This window comes from Macrosteles quadrilineatus, unplaced genomic scaffold, assembly GCF_028750875.1.
Source record: "Macrosteles quadrilineatus isolate MER2022 unplaced genomic scaffold, UCM_ALF_1.0 Scaffold_6__1_contigs__length_79288215, whole genome shotgun sequence".
NCBI lineage: Eukaryota > Metazoa > Arthropoda > Insecta > Hemiptera > Cicadellidae > Macrosteles > Macrosteles quadrilineatus.
Window position 1 is genome coordinate 54,664,981 of NW_026542599.1, and position 27,006 is coordinate 54,691,986.

Sequence of the window (27,006 nt, forward strand, 5' to 3'; positions counted from 1 at the left end):
TTTGGCTTGAGGTAAAGTTGATTTATAAATTAACCGTTGTTATATTTTTATTGGCATAAATTTAAGATACATGATTGTGTCATCAAAATCTCTTGATTTTCAACTCCATCGTTTTATAATGAAGTGAAAAGTTGCAATAAAACAATCCAGTAACAGAGTAATTTTTAGTTACAGCAGGAAAACTGTTACTTTAGGTAATACAAAATATTCAATTAAGTTTATCAAATTGTAGCTTATAATATATTTTTGAGTAATCAAAACCCTATTGCAATCCCAATCATGGATACTTAAAATCACATTGTTCGCTGCAATTAATTATACCTCCGGTTAACTGGATCGGATAAGCACTTACTTCCCAGTTAAATAATACATATAATACAAAAAAATGTTAGGATATTAAAACTGTGAAATAATGTTTTTTTACACAAATTAAGTATACATAATTATCTTGTATACGCATTAACAATTTATTGAGTTCATGAAAAAAATGTTACTTTCAAGTTAGCCCACTTTATAAATATACGCAAGAATATCTGTAAACATGTTATAATGTTCAACAAACTAATTTGCAGCCTATATGTATTTTACCGAACGATTAGGTATTTGAACTTCTGCCATATAGTCCGTGTGTGTTGGTGATAAAGAGTGTAGAATGGCATTTTTGACCCCCATAACAGGGACGGGTGGTGCAAAATGTCATTTGGCACATCTGTCTGTTTATGGAGCGGCTAGTTCTACCAAAATAAACTATTCATAAATTACCAGTAGCTTGGTCCGTGCATTAATATGGTGTGAACTTACTTTTTTAAGGGTGAGTTCTTTAAATCTGGAACGAAAACGGTTAAGAAGAAACACGATGGTGTTCAGCTGCAACTTACCCTGTATTTAATACTAACCATCATTGTTCAGCGTGTACCATAAAAAGGAGTGTGAAACGAAGTACTATTGGTTTAATATAGTACTATTTTTCTCCCATTAAACAAATAAACGTCATTTATTTCAACTTAGAGACTGATGGCTGAGTGATAGTAACCCATCGGTATATTTGTGGCTTTAATCGTGCAAAAAACCAAGCCAATCCTCTAATTTCCATATTCCCATTATCTAAACTAAATCAATCGCACCCTCTGTCATATTCACGGATCATTTAAATAATAACAATCAATAATCATTTGATGGTGCCACCATCGAGTCCTCATTTAAATAACCGATGGAATAAACAATTAAGGATTAACACTAAAACTACATGAAAAACCGATCCACAAATCGTATTAGGATTGTTTATCTTTAATTTTTGTGTCTACGTCCGTTCTAGTTGAGACTGGGTTTTTGTACAATAGTGTAATGTATTTTTCCAACCTATAGTTTTTTTTTCAAGGTTATAGTTAAACTTTTTGGTTTCATTTTAGAAAAATAAAATACATTGACAATAAATGTAACTTTTCCACCACAGGTTAAATTTTTTTTATCATTGGTTTTACTTGAATGATTGCTGTATTGTGTATGTTAAGTTTCAATATAGATTTATATTGATTTTGTTTGACATCAATATATACACAGGATACACTTTGGGTGGAATTAACATACTTTATTTGTGTCTCCTTAGATTACCCATTTTGCGTAATTTTTCTACTATACCCTGCTAGGATGAAAATATTTAAAAGTGTCGAAAGTTATAAATTAATAATTCTTTTATAGCTTCTAGTTGGAGATTTTCTATAACTTTAGAGAAAGCTTTCTCACCTGAGCCGTTTAATCTTCACCTATATTAAAATGTGAGCTCAAAACTATCGGGTCGCTACATTTTACCTAGGTATGTATGATTTGAATTGTAGCCTCCATGACACAAACCCCGCGCCTTGATCATTACAATAGCAAAAGTCACGACTCTGACTTTGGACTTTGTAATTTTTTAAACCAACATCAAAAGACTGTCCGGATCAAGCAATGACCGCGATAAGTGCTGAGTTTGGTTTAAATAAATAAATCGTGAGCTGGTCTAGGGGTAGAGAGTGGTACTTCAGTTCCCGAGGTCTCGGATTCTAATCCTTCCAATCACCATAGTGTTTTATCTAAGTATTAATTCTGTAACCTGATAATGTTGGGACTTAAGAAAAAATTTGTTGAGCTGGAGAATCTGCATCATTGTATAAGTCACTTGGTTAGTCGTTAGATTATTCCGCCGGAAGGCAGTGTCGAAACAGTTTGGTGCAACATTGAGAGGTGGTTCTTTGTTTGTAGACAAAGGGGTACTCTCACCCAACCTCGACACCACGGATTGGAGAAGAAGGTTCTCAAATGCAATACATGTTGTTTAAAATATGGAATCACAATGGAATAGTGGCAAATTTTTTTTAAAGATTTTTCTGAAATTTTGGTGTGGTTTTGTTTCTATTTCATACACTGCCAAAGTATATGCCGTTATGAAATAGCTGATATAGAAATAGTTGTTGATCAAATTAGCTAGAATTGAAAAAAAAACATATTTTCGTAAAGCAATGTGATTTTCAGTTATATATTTGAGGTGATGTTTGTTTTAATTAAATACAGAGGGTGTAGAAAGGTAGGCATATACCTTTGTAAAATTAAGTACAGTATTAACAAACGTATTTATACAGTACTATATTTACACTTTTGCTGTAACACTTTAAAATGGCCAATGTATGAAGAGGGTTGGCCAAATAGAAAGTAGAAGAAATAGTTAATTTTTCTTTCGCTGATACTGTAATTGGATGTGTTACAAGCTTTATTACCGCAGAAACACACAGTCAATTTTGAGATTGACGCATAGGCCTAATAAGAAATTATTGACGTCAATAGAATCTGAAATCAAATCACGGATCCGAATAGGCAACTTCATTTTTACAGCAGCAACTCAAAGCCTGTTAAGCTTTATTCCACTTTTATTAATAATTAATATTCAAGCCCTTCAAGTCGTTTCTCTGTTAAATACAAGGTAGAGAAGGGTTAGGTTGGCTTGGCAAGGTTTTGTTAGGTTAGTCCTTGAGGTGTTCATACAGAATAATGAGTATTGCATTACTTCTAAGAAGGTTAGCTTACTTCAATATACCGCATAATAATTAGATAGTGCTAATCACAACGCAATTTGTCTAAGACTTTTTATATCATAGTCTTGCCGCCCCACTTCATAATGATGTGTAGCAATGACAATGGTAATAAACAACAAAAATAAATAGATCATGACAATAGTAGATTATCTAACTTTTCACAAGTTAAGTCATGTTAATTTCAAAACGTAATTATTACCAACTAACAAAAATTGTAAAGGTATAACTTACCTCCTTTTGCAAATCTTTGCTCGATAATAATTTCATAAAATTGGCTGACTATAAATATAATTATGATAGTATCGTAGTTTGAATCATAATAGAAGACACGTAGCGTTGATGATATAAACTAAAATAGACTATAATTGTATAGTGTATAAATGGAGTGTGGGGAATGCCCCAGTGGTTTTTTCAAGTTCCCATGTTATCCATATAGAGAGATAAGGTTTGTTTACATTTGAACAAGTGAATACTTTTGAATTTGACTATCAAGGGAACAGCGTTATATTTTATTACATAAAATAAAATTATTTACAATATTGAAAAAAGTGTTTTACTGCATAACACATTTTCAATAGTTAAATAAATTTAAAAAGTCAACTTTTAATTTAAACTTTCGTGAGTGAAGCCACGACGGATTTGCTAGTTAAGTATAAGATAGACAGAATGATAACCTAGACCTAGACCATAGCATAAACTAATAAAAATACTGTTGTGTTTTAAGTCTAAGTTTTCCAATATTGCAGTAATATATTGTTATTTGGTCTTGTTTTCAGGTAAGTATCCAGATTTGGTAGTTCATCTGCTAAAGCCAATTAACAAGTAAGTATAATCATGTTTTAATATGCCTAACAATTCTGGTTAAGCTAGCACGAAAGGTTTTGAATTCTGCGGAGTTTAATTTAACGTTGTGAGTACCAATAAAAGTTTTCAAAATCCTTTTGAGCAATATCTCGTGCTCGTCCTTAAGTTTTGAGGCTAATCCTTACAAAGTAAATATTGATTGGTACCCGCGACAACAAAAAACCTAAACGAATATTATTACATTTCAGCTGTTTTAATTAACCTTGTATGAATTTTCCTAAAATTATTGATGCTAATACTTACACGGCTGATTGAAGGAAGTTAAAAAAAGTGTATAAATCCAAAGGTAGTAAGTTTAATCTATGATAAAACTAAGTATGGATTAATCACTACAAGTTTAATAAATGGTAGATGTGTAAATGTACTCTTCAGTAGAACAACTTTATTATTTTTAGCTTCTTTTAACGATGAATTGGTATAACAATAGCGCAATTAATTGTCATTTAACACTGCAATTTCTGAATAGACGTCGCCATATTATAGTGAAAATCAGTTACCTTACCCTCATTTATTAACGACTCATTTGGTTAGGTCTTTTTAAAACAAGGATTATATTTTTTTCATTTTCTTAATACGTAAAAAACTAGGCTATGATCTAATAAATAAATATTTTACATTCTAAATACATTTACAAAAATAAATAACAATCTAACCAGACTTGCATTTAAAGGCATTTGAGTCAGCTAACGGATTTCTCTCATAAAATGTACCAAACAATGTTTTACTTGTAAATTACAATTTACAATTCTTGTGTGAGGTTAAAACATGTCTTACACACCAATTGCATATATTTTATTTCGAAACTTAATCAAATTTTAAGGTTATTCAAAAAGTCCCCAGATAAAAAGGTAAACTCGGTACATTGTCTGGCTCGTCTGGAAGCTCTAATTCGGTTAAATCGATCGTGATGTAGTTAGTTGTCTGTGGCGCCGATAGGTAGCAGTAGTGGATGTTTGTGTTTGTAGTTCTGGCACCGGCCGCTAACCTGGGTAGCGCCACCATACAGCGGCACTGCGGGTTGCCTACCCGGCCACCAGGAGCTCCACGGCTCTAGCTAGGCAACCCTGCTTTACGGCACACAACGGACCTTTTATACCTATTTCGTCAATAAGGTTTGCCTAGGGCCTTTGTGCTGCAGTACGCCGGAAGGAAAATTCTATTGATTAGTGTAAAAGGACCACATTCCAACGTGTAGTACACTGCGAATGTTAAAAGCAATCAATTGTTGCATTTCTACCATCTGCGTTATAAAATAATCGTTTAGATGACAATAAACATTTCGTTTTTGAGAGTAAAGTAAATAATGCTATTAATACAATGATTGGCGAGTGACAAAGCTAGACAATCACATAACCTATTCCATGCTGATGGATCAATTTTTAAATGAATTTCAGTTGTTTTCCTTGTTTGCTGTTGGTTACAAGAAACGGCCATGTGGTCTGATATTTACCTGAAACAATTAAGTTTGTCATTAATTAATTACAAGTAAATATAAGGAAGTATAATTATGAGAGTGAACACTTCGCCAATATTATTTACAGTATCAATACGCGTAGATCACATACGAAACATATATAGGTACTGCGTAGATATTTATATAAACCGGTTCAATGCCCAAATCGGAATAAATTCATTTAGCTATTTATTATTTGAATGTTTTTATTTTTTTAATAATATCTACCTTTCTCACTTTTAAATCATTGTCAAGCTCTAACGGTCTACGTACTCAAGCTGTATAAGGGAAGGCTATTAAAAATGGGTTGATTAAAATAAAATATAGGCAGATGTAAAAACATTTAAAAATTTAACTGCGCTATTTTTGTAAGCTAGTAACCAGTAGAAATTGCATAAGAATACTTAGTTATACTTATTTTAAAGTTTAACATTATCTATTAGGACAATATGCAATACAATACTGTGGTATAGTTTAATAAAATGTTTGTTTTTTCAAGAGGTTGATTACAGATCAAAAACGTTTAATAAATTATCATTTAAATCCACTGTATACAATATATTCGAAGTGCATACAACTTTTGAATTTAAAAAGTGTACTTCTGTCATGAAACAGTACCCTACCTACTATTGATTATAGAATAAACTATAATAGTTACACAATCACCATTGACTTAAGTAACAAGAATCGAATCTGCTTCATAGATTTTCAAATTTTCTTTTCATAATCCAGTCAAGGATTAATATCTTCGGATTACTCTAGTAGTACATAAGCAGTACTGATGCTTGTTAAAAAAAAACTTTGTGGTTTAATTGTTAAAAAATCGCATTCTCGCTTGAAAAAACTATTCACTTAAAATACATCCTGAAATTTGAAAACAAGACAACAGATCAAAACGGAAACATTCCTTAGTAGAAATACAATCAATGAATTGAGTTTATGTTGAACTAGCTGTTACTCACGGGCTTTACCCCGTTTGACTTCATAAGTATAAATAAAACTATTGATTGGTTAAGTTAAGCGGAAATAAACAAAAACAAAATACAAACAAACAATCACACATGATTTTAATATAGTAATAAACTGAAAGAATAACATAAATTAGTACTGAAATGCTAGTCAGACCTTTAGATTATTATATAGAAATAAATAATACCACACGGTAACATGGCCTTATTTTAAGCTAAGTCCACGTAAGGCTAGGTTTAAATTCCTAAAGAGACCTAACAGTTTTGTGAATGCAGGAAAAATGGTTGCATTTTGATCGGTGCGTAGGAATATCAAACATCGCCCACCAATCATAATTATATATCCACTATGTTATATACGATAGAATAAACAGACGTAAATTATTTTCAGCTTTCTTTAACAATTTAAAAGTGTAAAAATAAAAGCCTTTATAATATCACGCGAAGGACATACAAAACTGTAATTTTCATTTATAAATCGAAAACGGTGTTTGTATCGCTCATAATGTTTCTCATTAACAGTTTGATTAAAATGTAATAAATGGAAAGTTAATTACAATTTTAAACACACGCGCAATACAATTATTTTACAGCTTCTCATATACTTGCAAGGCGTTACTATGCAATATGACTACAGCTGTTGTTTTGCCTACGTAACGCCTTGCTTTTAGCAAATTTTAACGCCGTTTTAGCCAGTTGACCTTTATACGAAACAATAGTTTTTACATCTCCTATATATTTATATGTGAGCGTCACTTATATTGATTAATTACCTCATTACACACAAATTAATCTAAATATTTCTAGCTTGTAGACTGTTTTTATAGAAGTAATATTTTAAGAAGTTAACCCGTTGTCTTGTTTTACTTTTAGAAAATGTGACGACAATCGTGGAAAATTGTTTTGAAATAAAATGAGTTATAAAATATAGTTTGATTTTTATCACGTTTTTTTTTTAATTTGGTTTAATCAAATGAAGCCCATTTGCTTGCTTCCTGTACGACAGGTCTAAGTAAGACAAATATTGAGTTTGTTATTTAAAAAATATAAATGAAAATCCGATTGGAATAAAAACAATAGTATTATCTGGTTGTGACACATTACAATACATATTTTTCGCCACACTACTTTGTTTTAATGGAATTTCCACGCAATGATTTAGTCCGGAAAACAGCTGTTTGCCGCCTGCTTATAATCAAATGAGATTTCATAATGTACTACTGTAACGAATTCTGCCGCACAGAAACAATTATAATATACATATTTTTTATATCCAACTCGTCAAGTATTTTAAAACATAACTATTCATCAATGTTGGCCAGGTAAAATTTAAAAATCACAACAAATGAACTATAGCTCTAAACAAAAATGTTTTCTAGTAGTGTCAAAAATCAACCAAAAAAAGGAAACTTATTTGGTTAAGTAAAAATACGCAGCTGTTTACATACACCTTCCCAAATTTACAAATCATGTTTGTATATAATTTTCCTCACTCATACATTTTAATGTTTAACACTGAACGTAATTCCAAAGATAAAATCACAAATAAAGTAACCAGGAATATGCAGTTATTGTCCATATTAAGTAGTAGTGTAAATTCACTGGTTTAAGTCTTTTGTACGTAAGTTTTATTTTTAATTACTAGTTATTGTTAGTTTTCACTGTTATATAATATTTCTAGAACTGTAAAAACGTATCCATGTTAGAGAACTAAATGGAATTTGTGTAAACTTTTGACATGTATCAATGAATATTATACTTAATGAATGTTAATTATTTGAAACAATTTGGAATTATTACGATCCTTTAATCTATAGAATGTTCTTTGATATTACAAAAAACCGTAAAGCATACACTTCAATATTCACCCTAAATTAAAAAAAAAAATCATCCGATATTAGCACATTTTTTAAACGTGACCAAACATGTACCACACTTCAAATTGGCTTTCGAGTGGTAAGAATTTTACTTATCCAGTGTCATTGTAGTTACTTTGTAAAACAGAGGCGTTGGATAGTAACATAAAATATTTACATATCCACCACCAATATAAAATCAATCAGCACGAGAACTTTCTCCAAATAAAAGTTATATGGAAATCAACTCCTAAAATACGACGGGACAGGTATTAATTGACGTCCCATACATAAAATGACAACACTATTCAATATACAGTAGGTACACTATTTTCTTAACATACAAATTTGACGGAATTGCAAACAAATTTTAATCGTTAACGGTTTGAACTTTTCAATTTCATTTCAGAAAGTGGAATGTGCCCAAAACTGTAAAAATTGTATGTGTAGCTTCGTCGAGAGCCTACTGAAGAAACTTATTGTGTTTTTTTTGTCAAGAGTAATTCATTGGTAATGTTACCCAAACCCAACTATAGCTGACTTTACTGGTCTTTCTTTGTACATAATGACTTTCTGGTCTACAAAAGGTCCAGAAACCATATGCTCCCTACGTAGAATGGGGACATGAATCAAACCTGGTTACCCGAATACATTTTTAATCACTTTTAGTTCTTAAATCCATCCGCCTTGCAGTTCATCTAGTCACCGCTAGGAACACGGTGAAGTTGTAGTTCCCACGCCCACCGGCAGGAGCGCTGGTTTCGCAGCAGGCCGCAGTCGTGTGTTGACCGCGTAACTGAGCACCACGGCGCGCCACGGACTTGCACGCGTGCGGCACGCCTTGTGGCGGTTCCGGCGCCCCACGCCTCCGCCACGCACGCCGGACCACCAGCCAGACTCCAACCTGGATAGCGATTCGATACACACACTCGGACAGTGAGTTGAATCTCGCACACCTGTTGACGTCACTAAAGCATAAGAGAGTAGCTCGAGGATAGTTAGATAATTGGCCTTTGATGTTTGGTAGTGTCTTTTTGATTCCACATCTTGAATTTGTAGAATGTCACCACTTGTTGGGCTGACACATGTAGTACACCTTTTGTGACTACTAAATTATGACTAGAGAGGTTTGAGAATTGATTGTGATAAATATTTTAAATGAATGTATTTTACACAAAACCTCAGTCGTTTATTAATACCACTTGTAGCTCTTTGAGAAGAACCAAAGAAAAGTCATCAATTAAATTTGAACTCCTCTAAATTGTATCCTGACATTTTAATGGTGACAAAGGCCTCGCAAATAATCTCACTTCATTGTACTCTCTTCACTTGTATTGTGCGTTAAAATACTCTTGGTAATGTTCTCGTGCGATGAATAAAGATATTAATACTATAACAATATAAGTGACAACTAGATGTGGAAGGTAATCAATTGGTTTATGACTAAAACGCATTGAAATTGAACATTGGCATTTGATTCGTTGGTAACTAAACAATTTTTCGATTGTTAGAGAGCAGAGGGGGAGTAAACACACTCCCCTATAATGTTATCCCTATAGATCAGCTGTAAACACAGTTCTGAGGTATATTTTCCAAAGGCTTCATACACCGTAAAGGGTGTCTAGTTATGTAGAATTTCGTTATTACTAAACCATAAGAATAAACGATTTAAACAGAACATAACGATGTCTCAACTCGTAAACTAATTATTATCCTCCTAAGAAAAATTACAGGATGTAGATCTACCCTAAATAAAGATAGAAACATTTATTCGACAGAGCACTCAAACTACCTTTACAACACACATCAAAACATGCTCCGTATTTTACATTAGATCAATAGTCTACTTGCACTATTTAAAGTCAATAACAGCACTAACACGACATCAATGTTTGTTTTCTAGCTTGATTAACTGTGTCAATAATAACAACGGCAACATCACAGCGCGGTAACGTGGTATCGTAGTTTTCGTGTCGTAACTATGTTATACCTTTGACTAGTGTAACCAATACTCAATGGTATAACCTACCATATTGGCATTGTATAAGGTGTCTGTATAGTTAGTTGTGGTTGAAAGTGATGTGGAAGTTTAACGTGAGTCAATTTTGTTGTACAGTTTGTCTCTATACTCGATGGCTCAGTTTTAATGTGCTTATTAAACAGAGTTATATTTTCAGTGGGTTTCATTCATCTCTTTGTTCTTGGATACAATTTCTTAAGGCAAAGTCTTGTTGGAAGATTGCATAAATCATATAAATATTAACATTTTTAACTGTTGTGTAAACGTCCAAAATTAACAAAAATTTCAACTTTGAAGCTATCGACTAGATTAATGTAATGTCACGTTAAAATTATTTTAGTAACTCTAATTTACTCTAATTAAGCCAATCTATATATTTATGATAGGACAAATAAGCCCATAAGCGAATTTCCCTATAGGGAGGTAGCTATTACCGTAGGTCACTTGGGAAGACCCAGACAAAACACTATTTGTTAAAACTTTAATATATGTTCGATGTATATTGGAACTTTTGTAGTATGTGTGGTATGTATATTGTAGTATGTATTGTAAGTTTTAGTATGTAATTTTGTATATACAGGGGTTTTATAAAATAATGGTGGGGTTTTAACTGTGGGACTATTATAAAACGAATTAACTATTTCAAAATTAACTATCTTAAAACCCTGCGTCTGGGAGCTGAAACAGTTTTGTTTACATTAAACATGTGTTTATCGTTGACAAACTAGGTATTCTTTAGAAAAAGTTCAAGCTGTGTTTTTTTAACTTGTTCTACGATCAAGAAAATGCGCGTGAAAAGGAAAAGTGTTTAATGTTATTAAGTGAACTAAAGTCAGGGACTCTAGTAGAACGGGCATTTAGAAGAACTTTTAACAAAGCTTTGCCTCATGAAAATAACATTTATCCTTGGAGTAGCAGTTCATAAACACCAAGTCAGTTAAAAAGCAGAGTAGACCTGGCAGGTAGACCACCAGTCTACCTGGTGAAAATATAAACTGCCATCAGGCAGTTGAAAATATATGACTATCTGGTGTTCGGATTCCAAAGAAATCCCTCCCTCGCCATAGTATTGAATTAGGAATTCCGGTTAGTACACTTCACAAAGTTTTACATAAAAGACTCCATCTTGATGCCAACAAAACTCGACTACGTCAAAAATCAAACAACAGATCAGATACAAGAATCTGGATTCGCTACGTTTATGTTGAATAGCGAAAAACGAAGTTATCTATCTTTGAATGCAGTTATCATTTCAGATGAAACCAAGTTTCACACAAATGGTTGTGTTAATAGGCACAACGTTAGAATTTGGGGATCTCAGCATCATAATGAAATGTTTTAAAAGGAAAGAGATTCGTTCAAAATAAACGTTTGGTGTGGCCTGTCTAGAGAAGAAGAGATTAGGAAATCTTTCTTCGCTGAATAAAAACATCAATGAGAATGTTTACCTGAAAAATATTGTTTTTCTCAACTTCATGGAATGGAAAATTGGAACAGTCTTAATTTTCAGCAGGATGGAGCACCTCCATATTATAAAACCGGTTTATGACCAAAGGGGATGAACCTGATGATGTCGCAGTTGCCACGAAATATAAAGTTCAACTAAGGACAAACAAGGATATCGTAGGATAACAAACACTTTTTATTAAACACACACACACCACACACACTTTACACACTTTTTATTTATTTTTCGTTCGAGATGCCTTAAATGGTTCCCAAACTTGGAAACTTGGATTGGGAAATGTGGCCCTATAGAATTGCCTCCAAGAATCCCTAAAATGAATCCATGTGATTTTTTTCTTTGGGGATGTGTTAAAAACATTCTTTATTCTTAAAATATGAAATTTGGCCCATGTAAGAGAAAGAATCACAGATGCAGTCTCCACTGTAACAAGAAAAATACTGCACGAAGTGTGGGCTTAGATCATCGTCTGAACGTAAAGCTAGAAACGGTGGAAAACTTAAGGTTTATTAGCTATATATAAACAGAAATTCAACAAAATAAATATTTGTTGTATCTTTTCTTTTTCATAATTAAAACCCACCATTATTTAAATTTGTCATAAACGTGTCTGGTGTCATAACCCTAAATGAGTTCCGGAACCGGTAAGATCAGGTTATGGAAAAATAGTGTTTTAGGGTTTTGAAATTTTAACTTTTTTCATATTTATACCTTTAAAATAGATACGAGTGAAGGATGAGTGTAGAATGGAGTTAGTTACATGTTATAGCGTTGTTAGTGTTGTTACTGACTATAAAGTTACTCCTCAGATCCGTTTATACAAAGATTGGGATGCTTTTTGAAAAGCTACTCACTTTTCTTATTCGACATTTTTGGTTTATCAGTAATGAAGAATATATTGTAATTCATTTCCAGGATAATACGACGGAACATTTTCCACTTCATGTAATTGATTGAATGGAATAAGAGAAATATTTTTATTTTATTTTAAATACGTGAATTAACTGCAACATAAACCGTTGGCTTATATATATAAACTCAAAAGCATTAATTTAATTGTTACAATGTATGAACTTACTAAAATCATATATTGAGTTAAATTGAAGAACTAAAGAAGCTTAAAATCTTTTATTTTGCTAAACTGTGTAGTGATTATTAATGGTAGAATAAGAACTGAATATACCTAATTGATTCATGTTGAAATTGTTTAAAAAAAATGTATAATTATGTGTTGGTTTTATACTTGTTCTTGCCAGAGGAATTCCGTTTAGGGCGCACATAGCAATTTCAAACTCATTCCAAAACACCGAAAGTCATGTTGGCATCTCGCGAATTTTGTCCTCTTACACCGAATTAGATATATTAACCTCTGGACTTGGAAATACTCGATATTATTATCACGGTGTGCTTAAATAGAATCCCTTGGTTTTATATTGTATGCGAATACATTTTAACTCTGTCAGTTGTAATCTAAAACTTAAGTTTTATTTTTACTTTGATGATTTTACAAATTGTTATTTCTAATGAAACGGCTTGGATGGTAGAACAACAGCGTATAAGTCCCCACCCATATCGTAGTGTTATGATAATTATCTTACGATGGTTGTCCGTAAAAAAATGTTTCCATCGAACTCCTGTGGTAGCCAAAGGCTCTAGTTCAAAATCAACCAACGTTGTGTCCCTTAATTTATCTACTGCTATTATCTGCCATTTGAGACGTTTGGTCTCGTCATAGTACCTAGGCTCCCACCAAGCATGAATCGTGTTTTGTGATTCGGTTTCTGAAGGAAGGGTTCAATCCCTGTTGATTACTGTTGCCAGTTGACAAGATGTGAATCCAAACAAGTATTCTGACAAGTGTGCAAAAAATTATTTACGGAATTCGCAGAAGGCCATATAGATTAAATTGCTCAATGGGGCTGGCTGCGGGTGTTCATAAGTTTCATCAATGGTTGTATTGGAGGAAACATAGTTTGCTGATCATCTTGTTTCAGACTTTCAGTGCTGATCGTAGATCTTGATGCATTATAGAAACGTCTTCTGTTAGTTTAACAGTCTCCCTTGTTCAGTCATGCCGTGATCCGAGTAACCAAAGTCCGCTAACTTTGGTCTCAGATTCAGACGAGATATGTGAATTCGGCATTCACATTGGGAGGGAAAATGTGCAAATATTTAAAACCACCACCCCCTCCCCCCCACTCATTACGCACAATTTTTACGTCCAACAACTTTACTCCATTCACGTATATTACGAAGACCACAAAAATCTAAAATCTAACCACGTAAAGCTCAAAATTTATACTTGGGGAGCGTCAATTTTCTGGCACGACGTTTTCAAACACCATAACGATACTAACAGTCATACAGGAGTAGGGACTGGCTTAACTAATAGTGGATGAAGTTAGTAGCACGGTGTTGGTCTCGAATTTGAGCTAAAACCCAGCTTTACCCAGCTTTAGCTGTGATGGGAACACGACGGATACCTTAATTTACGGACAATACCTTAAAATCTACTAAAATAATGTTAAACTAGTGATTGGAAACCCATTTAAGTAAAATCCCATAAATAATCAATTGTTGAGCGAGAAACAAGGAAAAAATGTCAAAAAACCGTTGAAAAGTAGAAAAAATTATTTAAAAAAATTATTATAACTAGGATATTTTCATTTCACAATTTATTGTATTTTACAGTTTCGTATAGCATCCACAGGTTAGTACACGAAAGGAAATATTTTGTACTAGCTGGCCCGACAGATGTCGTTCTGTCCTAATGTGGTTTTATGTCAAATGCTCGTGCTCGTTCATTTTCAAGATGAGCTCGTTCGCAAGGCTCAATTACGTCCTGGTTGAAGTTCGTTCACTACGCTCACTCACCTTTTGGTTGCAAATTAGCTGTTGTCATAAATATAAAAAAATAAGAGTGTTAAAAAAAATAAAATTATGATTCAATTCATAATCACTTTTCTGGCTTCAGGAAAATACTGTTCTATCCTGTCTTCGTATTGTATTTTAATTTCAAACAAGCAACCTTCTCTTGGATATTGTCATGCGATTCACAGTTTATTACTGTCATCTTGTCGCTAGAGTTGAATAAATTGAGACATTGCTCTAGTAGATTGTAGTCTCTAGCTGGATGATTGAATTAAATAACTTGTTTTGTATCCTGTAATTCAGTCTGGACTAAAGATATTTTTAACAAATACAAGACATTTTCATCATTTATTTATTTTAAATCCCTTATTATTGACCTACCAGCTAGGTCATTGTTGGATGGAAGTAAACTGAAAATCTTTGTAGGTTTTTGTGTTTTATTTTGTAAACGTTTTTATCTACAACGCTAAAAAGGGTTGAAACAATAACATGTGGCACTCTGGTTTGCTTTTTTATGGTGCTTAAAGGTTTATTTATATATTTTCAAAGTATATTACACGTTTGGTTAAATTGAGCTAATTACACACGAAATAACTTAAATAATATTTAAGTTAGGTTAAGATATCTTAATTTCATGATTTCCATAACCAATCAGTAGATTGTAGGTTTTACACCGTACTGTATTTATTAAAGAACTACAACAACCATTTCTACTTCAGGCAGTTTTTGTTTGCCTGGAATTCTTTATTATTTTAGTAAACTAGTTATTACTTTTACGCATCGTTTTGTATTGCAAAAATTTACTAACGGAGATTATCGTTAGCTTTTGTCTATGTTTTTTTTTACTATTTAGATTTTGTTTAGCTTATAACCACATAGTACTTTTGTATTACTAATCTTTACTTTACTGATATGTTAGGAGAACTGTTCACGCGATTAATGTTTATTATTTTAAATAACATTGTGTTTAAATACGACAATCATCTTGTTGTCCAAGGCACGTATTTCAGTTTCGCTGCATGGCTATGACGTATTTTAGGGTCTTTTGCAGAAAACGATCGACTTGTTTGATAAAATAACCGTGTTCCGTGTCAATTTATTCAACAATACAAACATGCAACTCGTACAGCCAGGAAGGTCTTTGTGTTAATGATTAATTCATAACAGTTGGCATTTGGTGTAGTGTGAAATGTTATAGGGTTTGTAATAATGTTTTGGAACTTGGTTTAAAAATAAAATATTTCCAGGGTTATGTATGCTAGTGAACCCAATTCAAAGTACAATCAACCAAATGCATCCGTTATACTAAACCAGCGTACTATTTGATTTTTTCTTTCAAATAATATTATCCTGCAAAATAGCTATTTTTTATTTTGATTTTTAATAATTATAGTATTTTACAAAGCTAGTATGGTAGAGTTACTATTTTTGTTTTTCCTATTGGTATTATTTCAAGTGACGTGTTCCGTTTAACCGTAAGGAATTAATTAATTTATTATATATCATTATGCATTCCATACATTCTCTTTTATGTGTTGAAAGGAAAATGTACCTAATAAAATAAAATCTACATACATGACGCTTCGACCATAAATTTTTACGTAGGCTATTACTTAAATTAATATAAAAATCATCCAAGTGAAAAGGAATCAGAATTTCAATACATGACTGGAACTACCGTAAACCAGAAAGACGTTAACGTTTTTACGACAGCCAGAGGTTTATCTCGTTGAGCTCTGTCGTATCTTCTGGCGTTAAAAACGCATCCATCATCCCTCAATATCTGTTAGTCTTGGATAATTTAGCTCTTTCTCATTGATTTGGACTGAATCGACTTGTTTTTACGATATCGATAAGGTCTGTAGAGGAATGGTTTTGAGTAACTTGAAAGTCATTTGCCCAAACTCGTTTACAGTGTATGCTTGTATAGTCATAGATGTCTTGAAATACTTGATATATTTAAATTAAATTTTTTAAATACCAGACTGTAGGTATACTTAAACATTCTTACAATGTCTATAGATTGCCAGACCCACAGGGCATGTCATGTTCAATCTAAATCTGAGGCAATAAAAATCTGAAATATGCTGCTCGCTGAACAAACTGTTTAGAAAAACAAAAAAAACATCTTACAAACTGTATCACAAAGAAACGTACAAAAGTAATAGTACATAACAATGATTATTATTATTAATTATTATTAAGGACAAACTGGTAAGGATGTTAACTTAAATTCTGGCGGAACCTATAAATTTAGTTTCAGAACTTGTGACTACCAACAGTAACAAACTTTTTCGTGATTAAATTGTACTAATAGCTCATCAGCCCGTAAATGGAAAGGGAGAAATGTGTGTGACCGTGACAAAGAGTTAGTAAGCTGTATACATCTTTGAGTCATGTTGAATGAGAAACCAATTTTTTTAGATTGAAAATTACAAGTCAATTCCTTCTAAAAGTTATTATCAGAGGAATGAATTTAAAATAACAAAAATAAAAAACTAACTAGTTTATACGATTAACTACGTTAAGGTTAAATAGACGGTTATGTGTTATTCCATCAATATAAATTCATGCATGAAATTCAACTGTACTTTTTCCACGGGTTGAACGTGCATTTGAGAAGAGTAAACTTTAAAATCTTACTTCATGACTTGAGGAAATTATTCTCTTATCATCAACAATTAGGCTAGTGATGATAGCATCAAATTTTACCAACTTCAACTGCACCGGAATATAGCATTAAAATCAATCATAAAATGTGTTCTTAATATCATTACTATCCGTATTTTTGTGTTTAGTTGCAAAAGTGAAACATAACTATACAAAGATTACACATAGATATACATAGTTTTATACACTCTTGGTGTATTTGTTTGGAGGTGTTGTATTTCTTGGTGTAGTGTTAATTTGCGTACTGTGACTGTCTATAATTAATTATCTATTGGTTGAAAATTGATGATTCGTGACCTCCGCATTGGTCCGTTACTCGTGTTGTTAAGTAAAACTTCGCTGTTAAGTGAATCCTTTCAATTCTAAGAACTGAACTGAAACGGCTAGTAAAACAACGGTCGTCGGCATTTAAAATCAAGTATTAAAACTATTATGAAAAAAATAACACTTAAAAATAGTATAGTGTGAGTGATTTTCAGCTTAGGTTAGTGCTACCTAAAGTGATTAAGCCTTGTAATACGAGTAAATATCTTAATAACTCTTTTGAAATTTAAATATTTACAATATACGGAATATTAAATATGTTTACACCCCTAAAAATATTTAACTTGCATTAGACAATATTTGTTTTTTAGGATATATTTTTTTAAATTTTTTACGAATATTCTTAGGATGGTAAAAAATCAGCATAGTGTCATTTCATATATAGAATAAGTAGGCTATCTTTTTTATATTAAGGTAGGGATTTCTTTAATGCAAAGAAAGATACGCTCATGTGGAATACACACTTTTTAGTTTTTTTCTCGATTTGTAAGCCCATTCTTTAGGGTGTAGTGAGAAACGCTAGAATTCTTCATAACGAAATAAATCATATTCGCTAGTGGTTGCCTAGGTCCTCGCCTTAATCTTCATTACAACGTTTTTGTTTTCGAACCAAAATAATTCCAACCCAGCAGCTACCTTTAGCCATAAATATAATCAAATCATTGTAAAAAATATCTCTGAAATAACCTTGTGTGACATTTTCTCCCGCCGCCCTATAACAACAGGGAAGGGTGGTTTATCTTTAATCTTCCCGTCCCAAGCAAACCTTTGAGTGTTAACCTTCCCTTGTACCGACCTTCATGATCGTGTGTCAAATATTAAGTAGATAATTATAGTACAATTAGTATCTTAATGTGTGTATCCAAAAAAGTAACGTGCACCATTTTCATCGTGATTAACGTTATATAAAACGACGTTATATAACGTCTATGTAATTTTGACTGTTTCAAAATCTTAACTTTTTTGGAAACTTGAGAGATTGAATAATAAAAGACATCGGAAAGGTCTCCGAAATTGTGTTTGATTAAAAGTTACGTGGTTTATCGTCAGTACTTTTTGAAACCCATCTTTTGTGATTTAATTTTACATTTGCACGAATGAAAAACGTTTTTGCGTAACTTGTGATGTACGTGTTGTGTTTTGCCGCATCACACACTTGAAATAGCAAACTGATCTAGTATGATGTATAGCTCTATGGTTTTAGCCAAGTAAAATTTTAGGGCTGGCTTCGTCGGTTGGAATTAATTGTAAACAAATATTACATACTAGTCTGGTAATGTTGTATTGGTAGTCTGTGATAGATTCAGGAGTCTCACACTACAGGCTGGCTACCTGTGTACGTAAAAGCATTTTCCCTCCTCTCCCTTAATTTTTTTTTGTAGTTATGTAATATGGAGTTATAGGATCGGTTGGGTTTCTTTTGTTTTCGGGGACTTTTTATAGGTAAGACTTTTATAGTATATACAGTAACGTAAATAAGGGTGCATTTTTTTGTCAGTTCGCCAACAGTATATGAACAATAATAAAGGATAGTAACATACAATTTTTTTCCATTTTGCAAATTCGTACAATACATAAGTGTCTCTCAAACCACGTTTAAGTAGATAACTACAGGCAAAATAATATTAAATACAACAGTTATCTACATACTAACACTAAATTGATTTTCAATATTTTGTCAGCATGAGCCAAAGTAAGTGGTATAAACAGCTTGGAATTCCATAAATGTTCCACAAAGTAGCTTGGGATAAGGCTTAAGTGATCGTTATCCTAAATCGGAACTATTGAAAACAATCTACTTGTATCGACATCCCGTTGTTTTTTATTGCTTGCTTTACTACAAGTACCAGGGGACCGAGCATTGCTCGAGGTGTTTGATTTGTTCAAGAGGTCAAAAAATAGAACCTATAAGTATTTTTGAACCTAAAAATATTTCCTGTTTTGCTACGATTAATTAAGTTGTAAAGTCAATAAGTTTTCGGTAGATATCCACACATTCTGAATTTAGCTAACAAACTTTTTCAGGTGTACGAGCAATCTATAATTTGTTTACCATAAACCATAGATAAAACATAGTTCTAATGAGAAAGTGCGACAACAATTTATACAACACAAACTTTCATTATACCCCAGTGTCTAGCACAACCATGACGGGTTTGTTTAAGCTTTAGGTCAACCCGTGAACCTATCCAGATCCAGATATCCAGAGATGATTTCAACAGTTTCACGACCAGAGATATCGCACAGCTGACAGAGACAAAACTGCGTCACATAAAAAAGATAATACTCACATCCATGTCAACTGCAGTACTACTGTTGTTTCATGTTTCGATTCGGGATTATGTTTGTAAAATCAAACATACATTTTCTTCCAGGAAAACGTTGTGTGTAGGTTGTACAAATTACGCAAGAAATTATATTTATTGGATTGCATATAAAGTAAAAATAAAGGTAAATAATCTAAACTGATATTTTTTGCATATTACCAATTTTTCGTTATAATCGTATTTAAAAAATTATTGCTCACAACAAACGTTTGTACTAAATTACTCGAAATAATTTCCATTCAACGTAAAATTAGTTTTATTCGACAACTGATAAAAATCCTCTTTTAACATTTTACCTGTTTTGATAACAGATTTTTCAGTTATGATTATAGGTACGTGTATACTCAATGCTAATAATGTTAACTTGATCACAACATATTTTAAGGACTTGGTCCTGCATACAAACTCTTAACCAATTTTTGGAAAGTAACTTAACATCTTTACGTAGTACACATTGACTTATGATTTAAAACTGTTAAGAGTTTAGGGAATGATGAAAACGGACTTGTAATTGATGACAAATAATCAGTTCCTGACATAAATCTGAGTTTATCCATCACATTTCATCAGTATTGTTGTCTGAACAAACAATCTCAGCAGTAAACACACTATAATTCAAGCTTTTTTCTACTATCATGTGACAAGTTAAATTGTAAAAGTGTTCACAGTCGTATGGGGAAACAGAACGAACGAAGCGACATATTGAATGGCTGCATTTGATTGGAATAATGTAACATGCAGAGAGCAAACACAAAAGTGCTTTTCAATGTATTGTACACATAAACCACAGGGGGTGGTACAAACAAACTTGCAGCTTAGATCGGAAGTACCGTTTTTTGGGTACAATTTAATTGATCATTATTGTGTTAGTTTTCTTTCCTTTTTGGTTAATTTTTCCTCGCTCCACTTAAACTTAACGGCTGTGGTATCGTCGTTAGTTGATTTATGCCTCTTTCATTATTTATTTGAGGGATGAGCTATTCCAAGGCTTATCCATTCCTGAAATTCATGTTTTTTGTAATTTTAGAGTTAAAGTTGTTTATGGTGTGGCTTCGTGCAAAATGCTTTTGAAACAGTAAATAGTAGGGAATTGGCAAGTTTTAGAGTTTAGCCTACGACTTATCAATGTGTTAGTTACATATAATTTAAACAAATTTAAAGCAATACAATCGAGCAAAACATGATGTGGTCTTGAATGCCCACATTATCAAGCTATATTATAATATGATCCAATATCGCGTTAGCAAGTAGGTTTTCTAAAAGAAACCCTACTTAGGTATATTTAAAAGAATGATCTTCCAACGGCAGTTTATTTAGCTAGAAGTTATTAATTGCTGCCTAACTTATTTTGATTTTCAACAATGTACTCGTATAGTAGGCTAATGTTTTACATACATTAACCATAAAATTAAATTCATAGAAACTAGCAGCCAGCGTCACTTCGTAACCTCATAATCCGTGATATATTTGAATTATTTTTAATTTTCTATTGCCCTGAGTTAATTTGAAAATTTTCATTTTTTACGTGATTATCATTACTTTATCACTGACTTGTAATTCAGCAAACCCTGAACGTCACTTTGTAATTAGGGTTTCCAATACAGTAAGAAAACATTCATACAAATTGAACACTAAAATATAAAAATATAAAGCTAAATTATGAAGCACCACAAAAATTACTACTTCAATCATTAGTCCAAGTTCAAAAAGAGGGGGATTTACTGAATTGTCCATGGCTAAGGGCAGTTGATAAGGGTGAAAACGATTATTTCTCATATCCCTATTATTGTCATTGCGTGTGCGATCTCTTCGAGGCATCTTAGAAAAATTACAAATACAGTACTAAGTCAAACATGCTATAAAAAAACAAAACCAAACGTAAGCAGTTTTCTTCTTTATATTTTAAACAAGTAACATAACAATATTTTACTTGAATTCACTAAAACAACTCTAACTGTACTAATTGTAACGATAACCCCATTTTCGTATGGATGTAATAGTATATTTCATTACTAGGGCCTAAAGTTCTTTTTGACCCGAGGTCAAGGAGGCGAAGCCGAGGTCGGAAAATGAGCGAGGATATAATCCAAACCAGCAAAAGACGCATCTAGAGGATAAGAGCTTTAAATAAAATTGATAACCGATATGCCAATAGAAATAAATATTTTTTGCTGAGTACAAAAATCCAACAAATTATTTTATTTGTTTTAATTGTAGCTAAAATTGTTATAAGTTGTAAAATTTTTATGTTATGCTAAGCATCTTGATTGGTACAAACATAAAACGTACGCTGGTTCTTGTAAAACAAAATTATTTGAAATGACTTACACAATTAAAGACCTGAAACTTGTTTTATTATCTAATTTAATAACGTATAGGAACGAAAATAAGGTACTTTACAGGTTATTACCTACAATATAAGTTGTAGTCCGGACAAGTTTCTTACAAGTAGCTATAAACTCATGGCTCGTGTGCCTGGTATGTTAGTAAACAGCTTGGGTAGCAAAGGTCGCCTTAAGCAGTTTTCAGTAGCCGGATTATCAGTGTGCCAGCTTTGACGGCGAGTTTAAGACCTGCATGTCGTCATAAATGTAGTTGTATTGCTTTTCTCAGTAGTTTACTGCCAAGGCTACGTTCAAGGTTTATTTTAGCTAAGACTATTGACCATGGGATATATTTTAAATTTACCTATATATAAAGTCAAAAGTACTTATGAACTTTTGAGAAAACTACAAGTCACACCCCCATAAACCATATACTTAAAATGTTCGTCATGACGAGAAACCTTGCGCAAAACTATCCATTTTTTTCATAAATTGCCTTTTTAGGTCGTAATTCCTTTCTAAACGGAACTTTCCATATACCTAATGTTAAAAATGCCTCAGCTGTACTTATTTGTTTGTATAACTGTATTCTATTTTGTTTATTTCAGCTTAACTTAACCAATCAATAATTTTATTAATACTTAAGAAGTCAAACGGGGTGAAGCCCGTGGGTAACAGCTAGTTTCCATATGTTCGGATTTTCCATTAATCTTGTTGGTTGAATTTGTTAAGAGTTATTTCAAACAGTTAATACTGTTCAGAGGGCGCAGTAAGGCATTTTAACCTTTATTGATCAACAGAACATTTTTAAAGTGTATTACAATTTGTTTACGTAACTGATTTAAGTTCAGGGATAGTCCATTGAACATCGATTGTCCACAATAAGGGAACTATGTTATGGCAATTCTCTAAATTTCCATTAATTTAGTTGAATACAATGCAAAATTGTTTTATCACTAGGATAAGTTAAATAAACTTTTCATCCAGAGCAATACAATTTTCAACGAAAATACGTTATCCAGGGATAGAGATATCCCAGATGTGTCACCGTTGAGTCGCTTAACCCAGGATGGTTTATCTTTCATCTCTTTGCAGACGTAGGAGTATTTCCCCTTTATAATGCTTCTTCTGCAAACTTTATATTGGGTTTTGTTTAACTGTTAGGTTTTAATTATGCAACAATATTGACAAAAATCTGGTCATATTTTTTATATCCTCGCCCGTTAACAATGCACATAAAGTTATTGTTAATAATTTTAATGGAACAAAATTACTGATTACTTACACAAATTGAAGTTTTATATTTACAACTACTGCACAGTAGTCAGATTGTAAATGGAAGATAACATAATTTATAAAAGTTGTATTCACATTACTTGGAACAAATTTCTGCAACTCCGTATTTCTATATTTTATTAACTAAACCTATCATGTTCATGAGTACAGTTTATATTGTAATAGTTGTTTTCTTAAAAAAATGTATATTACAATTTTTTTTGTAATTATTGTCAAATATTAATGAAAAAATATATTTATATGAAATGGGATGCTTGCGAAACGATTTACACTTTCATAAAACTCAAATGAAAAAATTGTCAAATATAGTTTTATATAATATCTTAAATTCTTCATAAAAATATGTTACAAAGTAATTTGTTTTTATTCGAAAATAAAAATGGGTGCCAATATTTAAAAATTGCTACCTAGTAACCCCTATATTTCATTTAAAGGAATTAACACCTCAAAATATTTATAGATAAATTCCCTCACTTTAAGTATGGCTTAATGTAATGGGGGGAATGAATATGGATTTCTAAAAATCCTTGACCACTCTTGTTGACCTGTATTTTGAGAAATTGTTCAAAATTGTCTTGGCAAAAGTTCGTAACCAGCTATTTCCCCTACACGTGTTTTTTACTAAACTCTGAAAACCTTGAGATATCTAAAGGTTTTATAACTTGAGATCCATTTGAGATACAGACTAATGGTGGGGTTGCAAAGTAACTTAATGTAAGTACAAAAACCAAAGTAAATATTTAATTGATCGTTCCTATATTTCGCAGTTTCATAATGACACTTGGAACATGGCCAAAAAAGTGTTGGTACGTTTGAAAGACCACCTTCCTGAATCTATTATGTTGTAGAATGAAAAAAAAACTATATGTGCCATGTTGTTAACATAATTAGTAACTAAGTTGTGTTAGCTCAAGTAGATCATAAGCTGTTACGAATATAGCAAAAAGTCATACAGAGGGGATAACTGCGCAACTTTGGCAAATGCATATAGTGTAAAATAGGGTTCCCTGGATGCTAGGCAAAAGTACACTCAGAGGGCTGGGATACAGGGTCCTCTAAAAGTCCGGACCTGTCTATTTATGTTTCAAATCATTGCAGGTAATGCAACGAAACTTTAAAACATAAGTATACCTATTGCACCTGAAAATCTACTTGTTGCAGGAAATATCAGTTTTTCCATCATACTACGTACTTTTCACAAGGAGTTGAAAAGTCTTTGACTTTATCACGATTAAGGTAGTGCATAAAAATGCACTACTCCATGGACTGTGCCTCCATTAGGAGAACACAGTCTCTTAATTCCTACCTAAAAAGGTTCATTCTAGCTAAAGCAGTGGCACTTTAGAATTTCTAGTAATTGCAACTCTATTTCGTAAAAAAATTCAAGTTTATAGGTTCAAACCGACACTGTTTTGGTAGGAATGAACCTTTAAAAGTTCGGCACGGTTTTCCCAACGAATAAGCTTAATTTAATTTACCACAGTATTAACCTTATTAAGATTTTCTTCCAACTCCTTGTGTACCACCCCCAATTTGAAAAATCCATATTTGTGACAATTTATGTTTTTAGTTAAAGTGCTTATCTGAAAAACTTTTTTGAATTACTTATAATAAGAAATAATCATTACCCGTACTTTTTGAGGACCCTGTATCCTCATAACGTTCGATTTCAACCTCCTCCAACATTAAAACCGACATCAAACTAATAAGGCTAACAAAGTCGATAGGTCAATAAGTAAGACTATTGTTAAAGGACAGTGACACTACGGTCCACTCTCATCCATTAGTGTTACTCCTAAATGGAATCATAAACTAGCTTTAACAACTATACAATGTTTGTTTGATGAATTACAGTTTCTTAGGATTTATAGTTTTAGCCGTCCATGATTCATTTTGTTAATTTTCATCTCCATTATTTTAAAAACTGTTTCAATTCCAGTCCTGTAACTACGTAATATAGAATTATAGGATCGGGTGTGTTTCATTTGTTTTCGGGGACTTTTTTGTAGGTGAGACTTTTATAGTATATACAGTAACGTAAATGGGGTGAATTTTTTTACTCAGTTCACCAACAGTATATGAACAATAATAGAGGATAGTAACATACAATTTTTTTTCCATTTTGCAAATTCGTATAATACATAAGTGTCTCTCAAACCACGTTTAAGTAGAGAATTCCAGCAAAATAATATTAAATACAACGTTTATTTACATACTAACACTAAATTGATGTTTGTTAATAAAATACCAAATCAGTCTGCAAAAACTTGTGAGCTAACTCATGAAGGAACTTCATATTTAAGTTTATGTTTTACGTATAGCTTTAATGTACAGTATGAACAATAATATAGTTCCTTGCTCGGGTCAAAACTGATACTTTACTCTCTTTATCTCCAAACCCCAGAAAGTTGTTAAACTTAGGTCCACCGTAAAGATTCTACTTGTGCCCTTTTGATAAAATATATAATTTTATTCCATTATCAACAGTATTTCATATATATAATTTTTATAAAATCTCTTTAATGTCAGGGATATTAACTATGTGAAATGCAAATTCTCTGACATCTCCCAAATAAAGTAGTGAGAAATTTACTCAAGAATTTTCCGTGTACATAAGTGACGAAGCAGCTTTTTGCGAGGGTTCAGTACCTTAAAAAAATCCTGATTATCTTTCGAGATAACACACATCCACACAATCATGTAAAACTAAAGTAGACCTGAGATGTATAACAACAACTCACTTTACAATCTTACCAATCATCACAATCACTTTCTACTCCTGGAATTTAACATCAAGTTGACAGAGCCAATGGCCGATGAATGTCCAATGTCAAAACCTCAGTTCCGCATCAATTTTCCAAATTCGACGACTGAAAGAGACCGTGATAGATCTTCGTGCGACGTGAGTGTTGCTTATCGATCTCAGCTGGCGCCACCGCGGGAAGAGACTGTGTTTTGGCGGGAGGGGGTGAACTGAGCCAATCTAAATAACCGTACTGTAATACTTGTTATGGCGCGTGTGATGTTGCTCGAACAATATCACGTATATCGTATATCTTCTGGAAAAATTATATTTCAAATAAATGTTCTTGGAATATTTTTAATTTGTTATAGTCCAGGAAGATTTTTTAAGAGCACGGGAATGGTGTAATACTTTTATTTTTTTATTATTATCCTGACATACAGCATTGGTGTCACACTTTTACGACGACAACAACAAATCGTGTAAACTAGACCAACAAAGGACCTTCTTGACAGTTTTTTACCCTTTCCTTGTCTTATTTTGTAAATTCAAGTAAACTTTCATAAGCTGAATAACTGTAACAAGATTCTCCATTGCAATGAGATTGCAAAATATTTTTTAATAGTCCATACAATTCAAGGATCGAAAATTGTTTCTGTCTCTAGAAAAGTTAATTTCAAAGTTGTGTTGTTGTAATAAAATCATTAAATCGGTACATTTTAATTAAATTTCACTGATGAAAAAATGTCTAAATAAA

The 27,006-nt window shown here is 32.4% G+C and overlaps 1 protein-coding gene across 6 annotated transcripts in view; it reads left to right on the top strand.

Moving 5' to 3' along the window:
- Positions 1–27,006, top strand: part of LOC128996878 (potassium/sodium hyperpolarization-activated cyclic nucleotide-gated channel 2) — a 378,895-nt gene that overhangs the window by 66,560 nt on the left and 285,329 nt on the right. Inside the window, exon 1 of one of the 6 annotated variants that reach the window (XM_054422401.1) lies at positions 9,091–9,145. The exons of the other annotated variants lie outside the window; for them this stretch is intronic. The gene's annotated coding sequence lies outside the window, so the exon portion shown is untranslated. Of the gene's footprint in view, positions 1–9,090; positions 9,146–27,006 lie in introns of those variants that run through there. 6 annotated transcript variants of the gene reach the window in all.